The sequence below is a fragment of the Nerophis ophidion genome, linkage group LG19 (assembly GCF_033978795.1).
Source record: "Nerophis ophidion isolate RoL-2023_Sa linkage group LG19, RoL_Noph_v1.0, whole genome shotgun sequence".
In the NCBI taxonomy this organism is placed as follows: Eukaryota; Metazoa; Chordata; class Actinopteri; order Syngnathiformes; family Syngnathidae; genus Nerophis; species Nerophis ophidion.
This window is the reverse complement of record NC_084629.1, coordinates 10,614,779-10,629,243: the sequence shown is the minus strand read 5'-3', so window position 1 is coordinate 10,629,243 and position 14,465 is coordinate 10,614,779. Positions and strand designations below refer to the sequence as shown.

General features: G+C 41.6%; 1 protein-coding gene across 2 annotated transcripts in view; it reads right to left on the bottom strand.

Moving 5' to 3' along the window:
- igsf3 (immunoglobulin superfamily, member 3) overlaps nucleotides 1-14,465 on the bottom strand; it is a 370,516-nt gene that overhangs the window by 121,915 nt on the left and 234,136 nt on the right. The gene's annotated exons all lie outside the window — the stretch shown is intronic.

Here is a 14,465-nt window from a genome sequence, read left to right as displayed (position 1 = left end):
TCGTCCTGTCCCCTTAGCAGAAAAACAGCCCCAAAGCATGATGTTTCCACCTCCATGCTTCACAGTAGGTATGGTGTTCTTGGGATGCAACTCAGTATTCTTCTTCCTCCAAACACGACGAGTTGAGTTTATACCAAAATGGATACATGGATGATACAGCAGAGGATTGGGAGAATGTCATGTGGTCAGATGAAACCAAAATAGAACTTTTTGGTATAAACTCAACTTGTCGTGTTTGGAGGAAGAAGAATACTGAGTTGCATCCCAAGAACACCAGACCTACTGTGGAAACATCATGCTTTGGGGCTGTTAGCTGTGATGCTAGCGGAGTGGTGCGAGTGGTAATACGAGAGAGAGAAGGTGCGAATCTGGTAACAAATGAAGGAAGAATTAATTCCCAAGAAAAACAGCACAGGTTCCATCCTCAAGCGAGAAGATGTCGAACAATCATGCGGCAAAAGAGTTGCTTCAAAAGGAGAATAAGGAGTGCTTCAAACTCCGCATGTCCACATCTCCGGCCGGTGGCACACCGACAAAATGCCCAAGCAAAGATTTCCACATCAACACCGTATGAAAAAAATTGTCAACAACAGTTATTGAAATATCTTGTGTGACATCATGCACAAAAGTGCACTTTATTTGTTTTAAAATATTGTAGTGGCGTTCTGTACAAAACGCGCACTTTAATTTAGTATTGTTTTGATATGTCATCTTAGTGACATCATGCACAAAAGTGCACTCATAGCTTGTTTTAAAATGTCTCTGACAATCTTGCACTTTCTGTTCTGAAATGACATGAAAGTTTGTGCCACTGCTTAATAACTGTTTAATAAATACAGTTTTGGTCATTTCACTTAATTGTGATTTCCCTCTCTGCATGAAAGTTTAAAATGAGCATATATTAATGTTGTATGAACAATAATGTTTTAATGTACACATAGAATCATCATACTGCTGTGATTATATGCATCAAGTCTTAATTCAAGGCTAAGGCAAAATATCCAGATATATATGGTGTATCATGACATGGCCTAAAAATATCGAGATATTAATAAAAGGCACTATTTGACACTATTTCCACATTCACAGACACATTCACACACTGATGGAGGGAGTTGCCATGCAAGGTGCTAACCACAACCCATTAGGAGCAAGTGTGAAGTGTCTTGCTCAAGGACACAACGGACGTGACTAGGATGGTAGACGCTAGGGATTGAACCAGTAACCCTCAGGTTGCTGGCACGGCCACTCTCCTAACCGTGCCACGCCGTCCTGAGCCGTAATCTGAGGGTTCTGAGCCGCGGATGTCGTTGTGGCTTGTGCAGCCCTTTGAGACACTCGTGATTTAGGGCTGTATTAATAAACATTGATGGATTAATTGATTGATTTATTGATTGATTGATTGATGGTGATGAGCTTTATTTGGCTCAGTGGAGGGGCTAGCTTCGGAGTTGCTGGTTTTAACCATGAAGTTGGGTTAATATGTCAAAATATAACTTTAAAAGTATATTTTGGAAGTTCTTTGTGACATTGAAGCTTGGAAATATAGAAAAAATATAAAAATACTGTATGTAGCCAACCCAGCAGAAGGTGTTTTTTTTGGGGGGGTTGGAATATTCAAATCGAATAATGATGTAACTTGTCATAAAAGCTTTCCAATTAAGTTATTACTTAATGCATAACCCTCACCTCCCAGGGAGTGGACCAAGGGGATGGGTCGAATGGGTCAAGAGGGTAATTTCACCACACCTAGTGTGTGTGTGTGTGTGTGTGTGTGACTATCAGCATACTTGCCAACCCTCCCGATTTTCCCGGGAGACTCTCGAAATTCAGTGCCCGTCCCGAAAATCTCCCGGGGCAACCATTCGCCCAAATTTCTCTTGATTTCCATCAAGACAACAATATTAGGGATGTGCCTTAAAGGCACCGACTTTGAGTGCCGGCCCGATCGCATAATATTTACAGCTCTCCACACAAAGCATACTTGGTCAACAGCCATACAGGTCACACTGAGGGTTGCCGTATAAACAACTTTAACATTGTTACAAATATGCCCCACACTGTGAACCCACACCAAACAAGAATGACAAACACGTTTTGGGAGAATATGGACACCGTGACACAACAAACACAACACAACAAATACTCAGAACCCCTTGCAGCAATAACTCTTCCGGGACGCTACAATATACACCCCCCGCTGTCCCCTGCCTCCCCACCTCAAACCCCTCACTCTTTTGCCTTCACCTTAATTGTCCATTCCTTTTTGGTAACTTTATATACTCTGGACCTAGACGTTGAGTCCGCGACACTAAGGCAGACAATAAATGATACAGTCTCTTGCGAGTCCAAATGCATTCGCCATTTTCCTCAACAGCCAGGAAATAAAAAGGACACGCTACCATTTTTATTACATCCATAGGAGCTCGCATTCTCGTTGTCTATCTTTCGACAAATGGGCAAAGTTTTTCGCTAAGTAGAATCACAGCTGACCCGGCCGGACATTCGAGAGTTCTCTTTCCGTCTGAGAAGTGTTGTATCACAAATAGCTGCAACCGCTTTCTCTTAAGGTATTCATGTGTGATTTGCACATGTAGAAGAATGAGAAACACGGCATGTCTGAATGACTCCCCTTCATATTTCTAATGGTTAGCTTCCAGCTATGAAACCGCTTTATTATGAAGCTGGCTGTGGCATGTTCTTTATGACGGTGCACTTACCCGTGTACAAATTTGCCCAAGGAGGGGGACCTTAAAGGCCTACTGAAACCCACTACTACCCACCACACAATTTGACAGTTTATATATCAATGATGAAATATTAACATTGCAACACATGCCAATACTGCCTTTTTAGTTTACTAAATTGCAAATTTAAATTTCCCGTGAGTTTCTTCTTGAAAATGAAGCGTAATGATGAAGTGTACGCGTGACGTCACGGACTGTTAGGAAATATGAGCGCTGAACACACACACAGAGCAAAAAGTCATCTGCTTTAATCGCATAATTACACAGTATTTTGGAGATCTGTGTTGCTGAATATTTTGTAATTTGTTCAATTAATATTGGAGAAGTCAAAGTAGAAAGATGGAGTTGGGAAGCTTTAGCCTTTAGCCACACAAATACACGGTGATTCCTTTTTTAAAATTCCCGGAATTGAAACTTTACTATGGATCTAAGCCAGGGGTAGGGAACCTATGGCTCTAGAACCAGATGTGGCTCTTTTGATGACTGCACCTGGCTCTCAGATAAAACTTAGCTGACATTGCATAACACAAATAAAATACTAACCGGTCTAGCTCCAGCCTATCTTGCCGATTGTATTGTACCATATGTCCCGGGAAGAAATCTGCGTTCAAAAGACTCCGGCTTATTAGTGATTCCTAGAGCCCAAAAAAGTCTGCGGGCTATAGAGCGTTTTCCGTTCGGGCTCCAGTACTCTGGAATGCCCTCCCGGTAACAGTTCGAGATGCTACCTCAGTAGAAGCATTTAAGTCTCACCTTAAAACTCATATGTATACTCTAGCCTTTTAAATAGACCTCCTTTTTAGACCAGTTGATCTGCCGCTACTTTTCTTTCTCCTATGTCCCCCCCTCCCTTGTGAAGGGGGTCCGGTCCGATGACCATGGATGAAGTACTGGTCGTCGGGACCCAGGATGGACCGCTCGCCTGTATCGGTTGGGGACATCTCCACGCTGCTGATCCGCCTCCGCTTGAGATGGTCTCCTATGGACGGGACTCTCGCTGCTGTCTTGGATCCGCTTTGAACTGAACTCTCGCGGCTGTGTTGGAGCCACTATGGATTGAACTTTCACAGCATCATGTTAGACCCGCTTGACATCCATTGCTTTCGGTCCCCTAGAGGGGGGGGGGGGGGTTGCCCACATCTGAGGTCCTCTCCAAGGTTTCTCATAGTCAGCATTGTCACTGGCGTCCCACTGGATGTGAATTCTCCCTGCCCACTGGGTGTGAGTTTTCCTTGCCCTTTTGTGGGTTCTTCCGAGGATGTTGTAGTCGTAATGATTTGTGCAGTCCTTTGAGACATTTGTGATTTGGGGCTATATAAATAAACATTGATTGATTGATTATGAATAATTCCGCTGGTAATCACAGTGTCAAAGATAACGTTCAAAATATAAAACATTCTCATGCATTTTAATCCATCCACCCGGTTTTATACCGTACCTGTTCAAGAAGTCGCATCAATGGTAAGAAGTATTAAAAACAATAAGAGTCTTATTATACTCTAAAAATGTTGGTCTTACTTAAAAATGCACGCATTTAGTTGTATTCAGTCTTAAAAAAATATTATATGGCTCTCACGGAAATACTTTTTAAAATATTTGGCTTGAATGGCTCTGTCAGCCAAAAAGGTTCCCGACCCCTGATCTAAGCGAACATGGATGCCGACCAAATGTCAACCAGCAGGTTTCGGTAAGAAAATTGTGGTAAAAAGTCGCTTCTTACCGGAGATCAGCTGAGCTTGCGCCATCCATAAAGCTGCCGTCGACTTCCCTGAGACACTGGCGTCAAGACACCCATGGACACACACCTCCGACTATCAGGTACTGTTAAACTGACTAAAACACTAACAACACAATAGAAAGATAAGGGATTTCCTAGAATTATCCTAGTAAACGTGTCTAAAAAAACCTTAATCCATCCCAATGCAATCGCATTTTTTTTTTAAACTTTTTTTTTTGTTTGTTTTGTTTTTTCTCTAGTCCGTCGCTATCACTATCCTCAAACACAAATCTTTCATCCTCGCTCAAATTAATGGGGAAATTGTCGTTTTCTCGGTCCGAATAGCTCTTTTTGTTGGAGGCTTCCATTAAAAAAAATGTGAATATGTGAGGAGCCATCAAACATGTGACGTCATCGTCTGTGACTTCCGGTAAAGGCAGGGCTTTTCTGTTAGCGACCAAGAGTTGCGAACTTTATCGTGGATGTTCTCTACTAAGTCCTTTCAGCAAAAATATGGCAATATCGCGGAATGATCAAGTATGACATAGAATGGACCTGCTATCCCCGTTTAAATAAGAAAATCTCATTTCAGTAGGCCTTTAAACGCTGGTTTAGTGTGGCTGAAACAGGGATTAGGCTAAACAATTAATTGTTTAAGGGGTTAAACGACTTAGTGTAGACATGGTCTGAGCCTCAACCTTATCAATCAATCAATCAATCAATGTTTATTTATATAGCCCCAAATCACAAATGTCTCAAAGGACTGCACAAATCATTACGACTACAACATCCTCGGAAGAACCCACAAAAGGGCAAGGAAAACTCACACCCAGTGGGCAGGGAGAATTCACATCCAGTGGGACGCCAGTGACAATGCTGACTATGAGAAACCTTGGAGAGGACCTCAGATGTGGGCAACCCCCCCCTCTAGGGGACCGAAAGCAATGGATGTCGAGCGGGTCTAACATGATGCTGTGAAAGTTCAATCCATAGTGGCTCCAACACAGCCACGAGAGTTCAGTTCAAAGCGGATCCAAGACAGCAGCGAGAGTCCCGTCCACAGGAGACCATCTCAAGCGGAGGCGGATCAGCAGCGTAGAGATGTCCCCAACCGATAGAGGCGAGCGGTCCATCCTGGGTCTCGACTCTGGACAGCCAGTACTTCATCCATGGTCATCGGACCGGACCCCCTCCACAAGGGAGGGGGGGACATAGGAGAAAGAAAAGAAGCGGCAGATCAACTGGTCTAAAAAGGAGGTCTATTTAAAGGCTAGAGTATACAGATGAGTTTTAAGGTGAGACTTAAATGCTTCTACTGAGGTAGCATCTCAAACTGTTACCGGGAGGGCATTCCAGAGTACTGGAGCCCGAACGGAAAACGCTCTATAGCCCACAGACTTTTTTTGGGCTCTAGGAATCACTAATAAGCCGGAGTCTTTTGAACGCAGATTTCTTGCCGGGACATATGGTACAATACAATCGGCAAGAAAGGCTGGAGCTAGACCGAGTAGTATTTTATACGTAATTAGTAAAACCTTAAAATCACATCTTACTCTACCGCCAGGTCCATTTTGTTTGAAACCTCTGCTATACGGCCTTTATTACCATAACAAAAATACCGGTGTGAATGCCACATGAACCACACCAGATATTTGTTTCTATTTTGGGTCTGGTCCAGAGTACCGAACCCCAAGTGTGAACTCAGCCTAAAAAGGTCTGTATGTATCGAGCTACAGTTCCAAACTACACCAAAAATTCCACATCGGGTGTTAAAACATCCAAGAAAACATGAGCCCAGGGGCAATAAAACAAATTTCAGCGTCCGTTCTCTAGAGTGCAACACCATCCTACTGTGAAGTGTAGCACGTTGGTGTTTGCTTGTGTTCGGGGTTGATATTGCAGGGCTCCATTCTGGCCTGAGGCACATCAGAGTGACAGTTAGGTATAAGACCCTGGTGGTTTTGGGTGTGTGTGGGGAAAAAGCTCGGGGTGGGGTGTTAAGCCTTTTAGAGTTCCCTGTTGCTTGTTGACCAATGGTGAAAAGGCTTGGATCACAGGCTGCAAAAAGTCCTTAAACACTTTATTGCTTGTTTGTTGCTGCTTTAGCTCAACCTCACAAATTTAAAAACATCACAAAGCTCTCAAAACCAAAAGGGATGTGGTGGAAGGGTGATTTTCTTTCCTCTCCATTAGGCAAACTTGGCTCCCTTCCTTCAAAATATACATGAGCTGGGTATGAATATGGATCACGTTAGCCCCTTAGTTCCTATCACACTCAAACCAAGACAGTCCGTCACCATGTTTTTCCATTTCATTTGAAATACCTGAGATCACTCTTGAAGAAAAAAAAAACAATCTAATAGTACGGCACACGAAGACCAAAGTGGACGTAGTAGTTTCTTCTTCAAATGGTGGCGAAGGTAAATCCTGCATCTTTAAAGAAGAGCCAAGATGAAACATAGCCATTGCACCTCTCCCGTCCAAAGGCAAAACCTAGTAACTCACTTCTAGCTGATTTTGAGAAAACATCCATCCATCCATTTTCTACCGCTTATTCCCTTTCGGGGTCGCTGGCGCCTATCTCAGCTACAATCGGGCGGAAGGCAGGGTACACATATATATATATATACATATATATATATATATATATATACATATATATATATATATATATATATATATATATATATATATATACATATATATATATATATATATATATATATATATATATATATATATACATATATATATATATGTCCATCCATCCATCCATTTTCTACCGCTTATTCGCTTTTGGGGTCGCGGGGGCGCTGGCGCCTATCTCAGCTACAATCGGGCGGAAAAACAAAAGGAAAACCAATCTATCTTGATGCTGTCTTACAAAGATCTACAAAGTCATCAAACGTATAGATGTTTTCTTGAGCTTTCATTTTCCTGTCGATTGAATCTGCTCTCATGAACGTGTGTGCCCTTTCTCCAGATATTTTATCACAATCTCGGGTGGGCCCCATTCTGCGTTTGCACATTGGGCAAGAGCCGTGTACAGCGTCCAGTTTTTATTTTGGACCTCCACAGGTATCTGCCCAAAAGAGTATGCAAGGGGAAGAATCAAGAACAATACATTTAATGAAGGTGCTTGCAACGAACTGGGCCAATCTTCCAAATATCCCCTCGTGCCATAATATCACATAATCAGGTTGTCCGTCGGCCCCCATTCGTGCAAATGTCTCATTAAAGACAATAAGGCGACTGACAACGAAGCTCCGATTAGTCCCTTGAGATACTAGGTTTTTCTGTTGCATCTACGCGGTTATGTGGTAGTTGCTAGGTCCTGCCATGCCCGTAACAGCTTACTTACGGAACAAATTACAATATCGCATACACTAATGTAAAGCATATCACCTAGGAACTCCAAAATTATTATCAGCTCAGTGTTGACCAAAATTGAGTTACTGGGTTTTGCCTTTGGACGGGAGACCTTTCCTCACCTGACCTGAACCTAATATTTGTAGAGGTTCTGTTTACTAATCTGTCTTCAACAGATGCAAATACACAGGTGAAGCTAAAACGTCTGTTTTGTTATTCAGTCGAATAATAGTGCACACACACAGGTCCATTCTATGTGTCATACTTGATCATTTCGCGATAATGCCAGATTTTTGCTGGAAGATTTAGTAGAGAACATCGACGATATAGTTTGCAACTTTTGGTCGCTAATAAAAAAGCCTTGCCTGTTGTACACAAGATGTGCGCGTGACGTCACGGGTTGTAGGGCTCCTCACATCTGAACATTGTTTACAATCATAGCCAGCAGCAGCTAGAGCTATTCGGACCGAGAAAGCGACAATTTCCCCATTAATTTGAGCGAGGATGAAAGATTTGTGGATGAGGAAATTTAGAGTGAAGGACTAGAAGAAAAAAAAAGGCGATTGCAGTGGGAGCGATTCAGATGTTATTAGACACATTTCCTAGGATAATTCTGCAAAATCCCTTATCTGCCTATTGTTTTAGTGAAATTATACAGTACCTAAAGTCGGAGGGGTGTGGCCACGGGTGTGTTGACGTCAGAGTCTCTGAGGGAAGTCACGCGCTGCAGCAGGACGAAGCTCCGCTGGTGTCTATGGTAAGAGCTGACTTATTACCACAATTTTATCACCGAAAACTGCCGGTTGACATTTTGTCAGGATCCATGTTCGCTTGACCACTCTGATCCATAGTAAAGCTTCACATTTGGGAATTTTAAACAAGGAAACACCGTGTGTTTGTGTGGCTAAAGGCTAAAGCTTCCCACTTCCATCTTTCTACTTTGACGTATCCATTATTAATTGAACAAATTGCAAAAAGATTCAGCAACCCAAATGTCCAGAATACTGTTTAATTATGCGTTTAAAGCAGACTACTTATAGCTTGGATCGGGCTGGAAAATAAAGTCCGCTACAACCCGAGACGTCAAATGCACGTGTCATCATACCGCGACATTTTCAACACGACACTTTGTGGGAACTTTAAAATTGCAATTTAGTAAACTAAAAAGGCCGTATTGGCATGTGTTGCAATGTTAAAATGTCATCATTGATATATAAACTATCAGACTGCATGGTGGGTAGTAGTGGGTTTCAGTAGGCCTTTAATGATATATACATATTATGCAAATATAAAAAAGCTTTTTGTGAAAAATGAGTAGGAATTTCACAAGAAAAAGGTCAAAATTTACCAAGAAAAACTTAGAATGTTGGCAGTATTATAAAAGCAGTTGTAATTTTACAAGAAAAACGTAACATTTGTGCAATATTATGATAAAAGTTGGAATTTTACTCAATAACAGTCGCAATTTTATAAGAAAAGCTTAACATTTTGGAAATTGTATGAAAATAGTCATCATTTTACTCGACAAAAGTCACAGTTTTAGAAGAAAACCTAAACATTTTGACAATATTATAATAATAATCGGAATTTTACTTGACTTTGTTCATCATTTTATTTGAATAATGTCACCTTTTTACAAAAACAACAAAAACATTGGCAATATTGTGATGAAAGTCAGACTTTGATAAGACCATTACAAAAGTAATCATTTCTCATAAAAAAAGGAACACTTTTACGAGAAATTATTACAATATCAAAGAAACAGAAATATGAGAAATTGTTCCTAATTTTATAAGAAAAATGTCGACACACTGTGAGGAAAAGACTGATTTTAGTTTTTTTTTTTAAATTTTTTTTAATGTTTTGTTTGTAATTGGTTTTTAATCTTCATTATTTACTTCAAGTTATTACAGTATGTCTTTATATACATCCATCCATTTTATACCGATTGTCCCGTTCGGGTCGCGGGGGGTGCTGAGCCTATCTCAGCTGCATTCAGGCGGAAGGCGGTGTACACCCTGGACAAGTTGCCACCTCATCGCAGGGCCAACACAGATAGACAGACAACATTCACACTCACACACTAGGGCCAATTTAGTGTTGCCAATCAACCTATCCCCAGGTGCATGTTTTAGATTTATTTTATTTGTTTAATTTATTTTGGCCAAAAAGGGGCACATTTAAATGTCTCACACACACTTATTATTACACATGTTGGCCAAAGAGGGTACATTTCAATGTTTTACACACACTTGTTATTTCATATGTTGACCAGAGGGGGAGCACATTTAAAACAGACACACAGTCAATTTAAAAATCCCTCCTTTTTGGGACCACCCTAATGTTGATAGATTTCACCCCCAGAGGTGGAAATGAAAAATTCTCTATTAAATGCAATGGTTTTCCGTATTAGGACCATGATTTGGGTCCTAACTTGTTCACCAGTCGTCATATGGAAGGTACTTTCCTTGTTGATGTCTCAGGAAGAGCAGAAATACGAAATACAACACTAACACACACAAACACAAACACACACACGCGCGCGCACACACACGCACACACACACACACACACACACACACACACACACACACACACAGGGATATTCTCCTAAGAAAGCTGAAACCTCACATTATCTTAACTCGCCTATCTTGACTTTTGCCCTAAACAGTATTTTAGGCTTGTTAATTTCCACCAAGCAGTGCAGTTCAGTGTTCGTTTCTGTGTGTCTATTGTAAAGGGGGGTGGTCCCCCACATCTGCGGTCCCCTCGAAGGTTTCTCATTGTCATTCCATCGGGTTGAGGTTTTTCTTGTCCTGATGAGGGATCCAAGCCGAGGATGTCGTTGTGGCTTGTGTGGCCCTTTGAGACACTCGTAATTTAATATGCTCCAAAGACAACATATTTGATGCCAGCAACACGTGACAAAGAAGTTGGGAAAGGTGGCAATAAATACTGATAAAGTTAAGGAATGTTCATCAAACACTTATTTGGAACATCCCACAGGTGTGCAGGCTAATTGGGAACAGGTGGGTGCCATGATTGGGTATAAAAACGGCTTCCCAAAAAATGCTCAGTCTTTCAAAAGAAAGGATGGGGCGAGGTACACTCCTTTGTTCACAACTGCGTGAGCAAATAGTCAAACAGTTTAAGAACAACGTTTTTCAAAGTGCAATTGCAAGAAATTTAGGGAGTTCAACATCTACGGTCCACAATATCATCAAACGATTCAGAGAATCTGGAGAAATCCCTCCACGTAAGCGGCATGGCCGGAAACCAATATTGAATGACCATGACCTTCGATCCCTCAGACGGCACTTTATCAAAAACCGACATCAATCTTTAAAGGATATCAACACATGGGCTCAGGAACACTTCAGAAAACCACTGTCACAAAATACAGTTTGTTGCTACATCTGTAAGTGCAAGTTAAAGCTCTACTATGCAAAGCCAAAGCCATTTATCAACAACATCCAGAAACGCAGCCGGCTTCTCTGGCCCCGAGATCATCTAAGATGGACTGATGCAAAGTGTAAAAGTGTTCTGTGGTCTGACGAGTCCACATTTCAAATTGATTTTGGAAATATTCGACATTGTGTCATCCGGACAAAAGGGGAAGCGAACCATCCAGACTGTTTTCGACACAAAGTTCAAAAGCCAGCATCTGTGATGGCATGGGGGTGCATTAGTGCCCAAGGCATGGGTGACTTACACATCTGTAAAGGCATCATTAACGCTGAAAGGTACATACAGGTTTTGGAACAACATATGCTGCCATCTAAGCACCGTCTTTTTTATGGACGCCCCTGCTTATTTCAGCAAGACAATGCCAAGCCACATTCAGCACATGTTACAACAGCGTGGCTTTGTAAAAAAAAAGAGTGCGGGTACTTTCCTGGCCCGCCTGCAGTCCAAACCTATCTCCCATCGAAAATGCTTGGCGCATTATGAAGCGTAAAATATGACAGCGGAGACCCCGGACTGTTGAACAACTTAAGCTCTACATAAAAACAAGAATGGGAAATAATTCCACTTTCAAAGCTTCAACAATTAGTTTCCTCAGTTCCAAAACGTTTATTGAGTGTTGTTAAAAGAAAAGGTGATGTAACACAGTGGTGAACATGCCCTTTCCCAACTACTTTGGCACATGTGGCAGCCATGAAATTCCAAGTTAATTATTATTAATTATTATTTAAAAAAACAACAAAGTTTATGAGTTTGAAAATCACATATCTTGTCTTTGTAGTGCATTCAACTGAATATGGGTTGAAAAGGATTTGCAAATCATTGTATTCCGTTTATATTTACATCCAACACAAATTCCCAACTTATATGGAAACGGGGTTTGTATAATACAAGACCTGTAATTAGCTATTGTTAACCTGCCTGCACACCTTACTGTGGAAACCCAAGTCTGATGCAACTCAACATCGTGTGGCGACACAAACAGTACTGCTCCGTGAAAACTTTACTTTTTCATTTAAAACTTTTTCATTTGGTAAAATTTTACATCATTTAGTTTCCAGTCACTTTTTCTTCAGAATGCGCCATTTTATGGGCAGACTCATTTACGTGCCAAAGTCATCCTCCAGGCCAAGCCGAATTGACAGTGTTTCCACACCGTCAGACATGTTATAGTTTTAGCGCTTCCATATAGAGCAGGGGTCGGGAACCTTTTTGGCTGAGAGAGCCACGAAAGCCAAATATTTTAAATGTATTTTTGTTAATGCCATATAATATATTTTTCAACACTGAATACAACTAAATACGTGCATTTTTAAGGTAGACCGACATTTTTAGACTATGTTAAGTCTCACATTATTTTTAATAACATTGTTATTTTGAAGCAAAACCAGTAATAAATACAATACTTGTTGAACAGGTGTGGTAGAACACGGATGGATGGATTAAAATGCATGAGAATGTTTTATATTCTGAACATTATTTTTAACACTGTGATTAACAGCAGAATTATTCACTACTTATCGTGTTAAGTAATGTCAGCTAAGGTTTATCTGAGAGCCAGATGCAGTAATCAAAAGAGCCGCATCTGGCTCTAGAGCCAGAGGTTCCCTACCCCTGATATAGAGTCTAATCTTCCGGCAATTTGGAACAGTATGCGACTTTTTATTAGAAATGTTAACGGCGGAGGATTTTGGCATGCATGTGCATGAACAAGCCAGTCTGCCCCACAACAAGAGGATAGAGGAAAAATAAGGAACTTACTGACTACGACTTTGGACTAAAATGGTAGACCTGCACAAAGTTCATTAAGTAAAATGATTCCATGTATGGAGATATCTGCTGATATAAGTAAAGCAAAATATGTCACAATAGTCTCAAATTCCAAACGGCTTGTTTTATTGTTGTTTTATAAATATATCCACCATGCCTCCATGGTTTGATTTCAAATTTCAAATACATCAAAAAGTACAAACAGGTAAGAAAAGTACATTTTGCGTAAAAGGACCCCTTTGAGTCTGCTCTTTCTGGGCATGGAAAAAGTGCTACCTCTGCACTAGCTCTATTTCCAGGTTACCCTTCAATAACCACGACTATAATTAACCTGTGTAAAAACCATAAACATCCTTTATAAGGCATTAGGGTCTTTTGTTGCAACAACCCCTTCCATAAAGAGAGTTTCTCTGGAGACCTCCACTGGCTTGGGGCCATTGTTTTGGGCTCATTTAGCAAGCGGTGCATCAAGGTCATGGTAGGCTGGCTGGCATTAGCCGCTTGAAAGGAAACGCTACATTGTGGTTACCATGTTTTTTGTTTTTTTTTTAACACTGGTAGCAGATGGCTACACACTCTCTTCCGGTCCAGAGAGACTTGGTAGTCAAAAGGGAGGAGGGAATGAAGCAAATCACCCAACTGCCACCAACAACACAAGATTTGAAGATACAGTCGTGGTCAAAAGTTTACATACCCTTGTAAAGAACATAATGTCATGGCTGTCTTGAGTTTCTAATGATTTGTACAACTCTTGTTTTTTTGTGATGTGGAACCGTGGACCAGCTCTTTACTCTCGGCAGGGTTCTTGAGGGTGCATGGGAGTTTGCCCAACCAGTCTACATGTGCTTTGTGGACTTGGAGAAGGCATTCCACCGTGTCCCTCGGGAAGTCCTGTGGGGAGTGCTCAGAGAGTATGGGGTACCGGACTGTCTTATTGTGGCAGTCCGCTCCCTGTATGATCAGTGCCAGAGCTTGGTCCGCATTGCCGGCAGTAAGTCGAACACATTTCCAGTGAGGGTTGGACTCCGCCAAGGCTGTCCTTTGTCACCGATTCTGTTCATAACTTTTATGGACAGAATTTGTAGGCGCAGTCAATGCGTTGAGGGGTTCCGGTCTGGTGACCGCAGGATTAGGTCTCTGCTTTTTGCAGATGATGTGGTCCTGATGGCTTCATCTGACCGGGATCTTCAGCTCTTACTGGATCGGTTTGCAGCCGAGTGTATAGCGACCGGAATGAGAATCAGCACCTCCAAGTCCGAGTCCATGGTTCTCGCACGGAAAAGGGTGGAATGCCATCTCCGGGTTGGGGAAGAGACACTGCCCCAAGTGGAGGAGTTCAAGTACTTAGGAGTCTTGTTCACGAGTGAGAGAAGAGTGGATCGTGAGATTGACAGGCG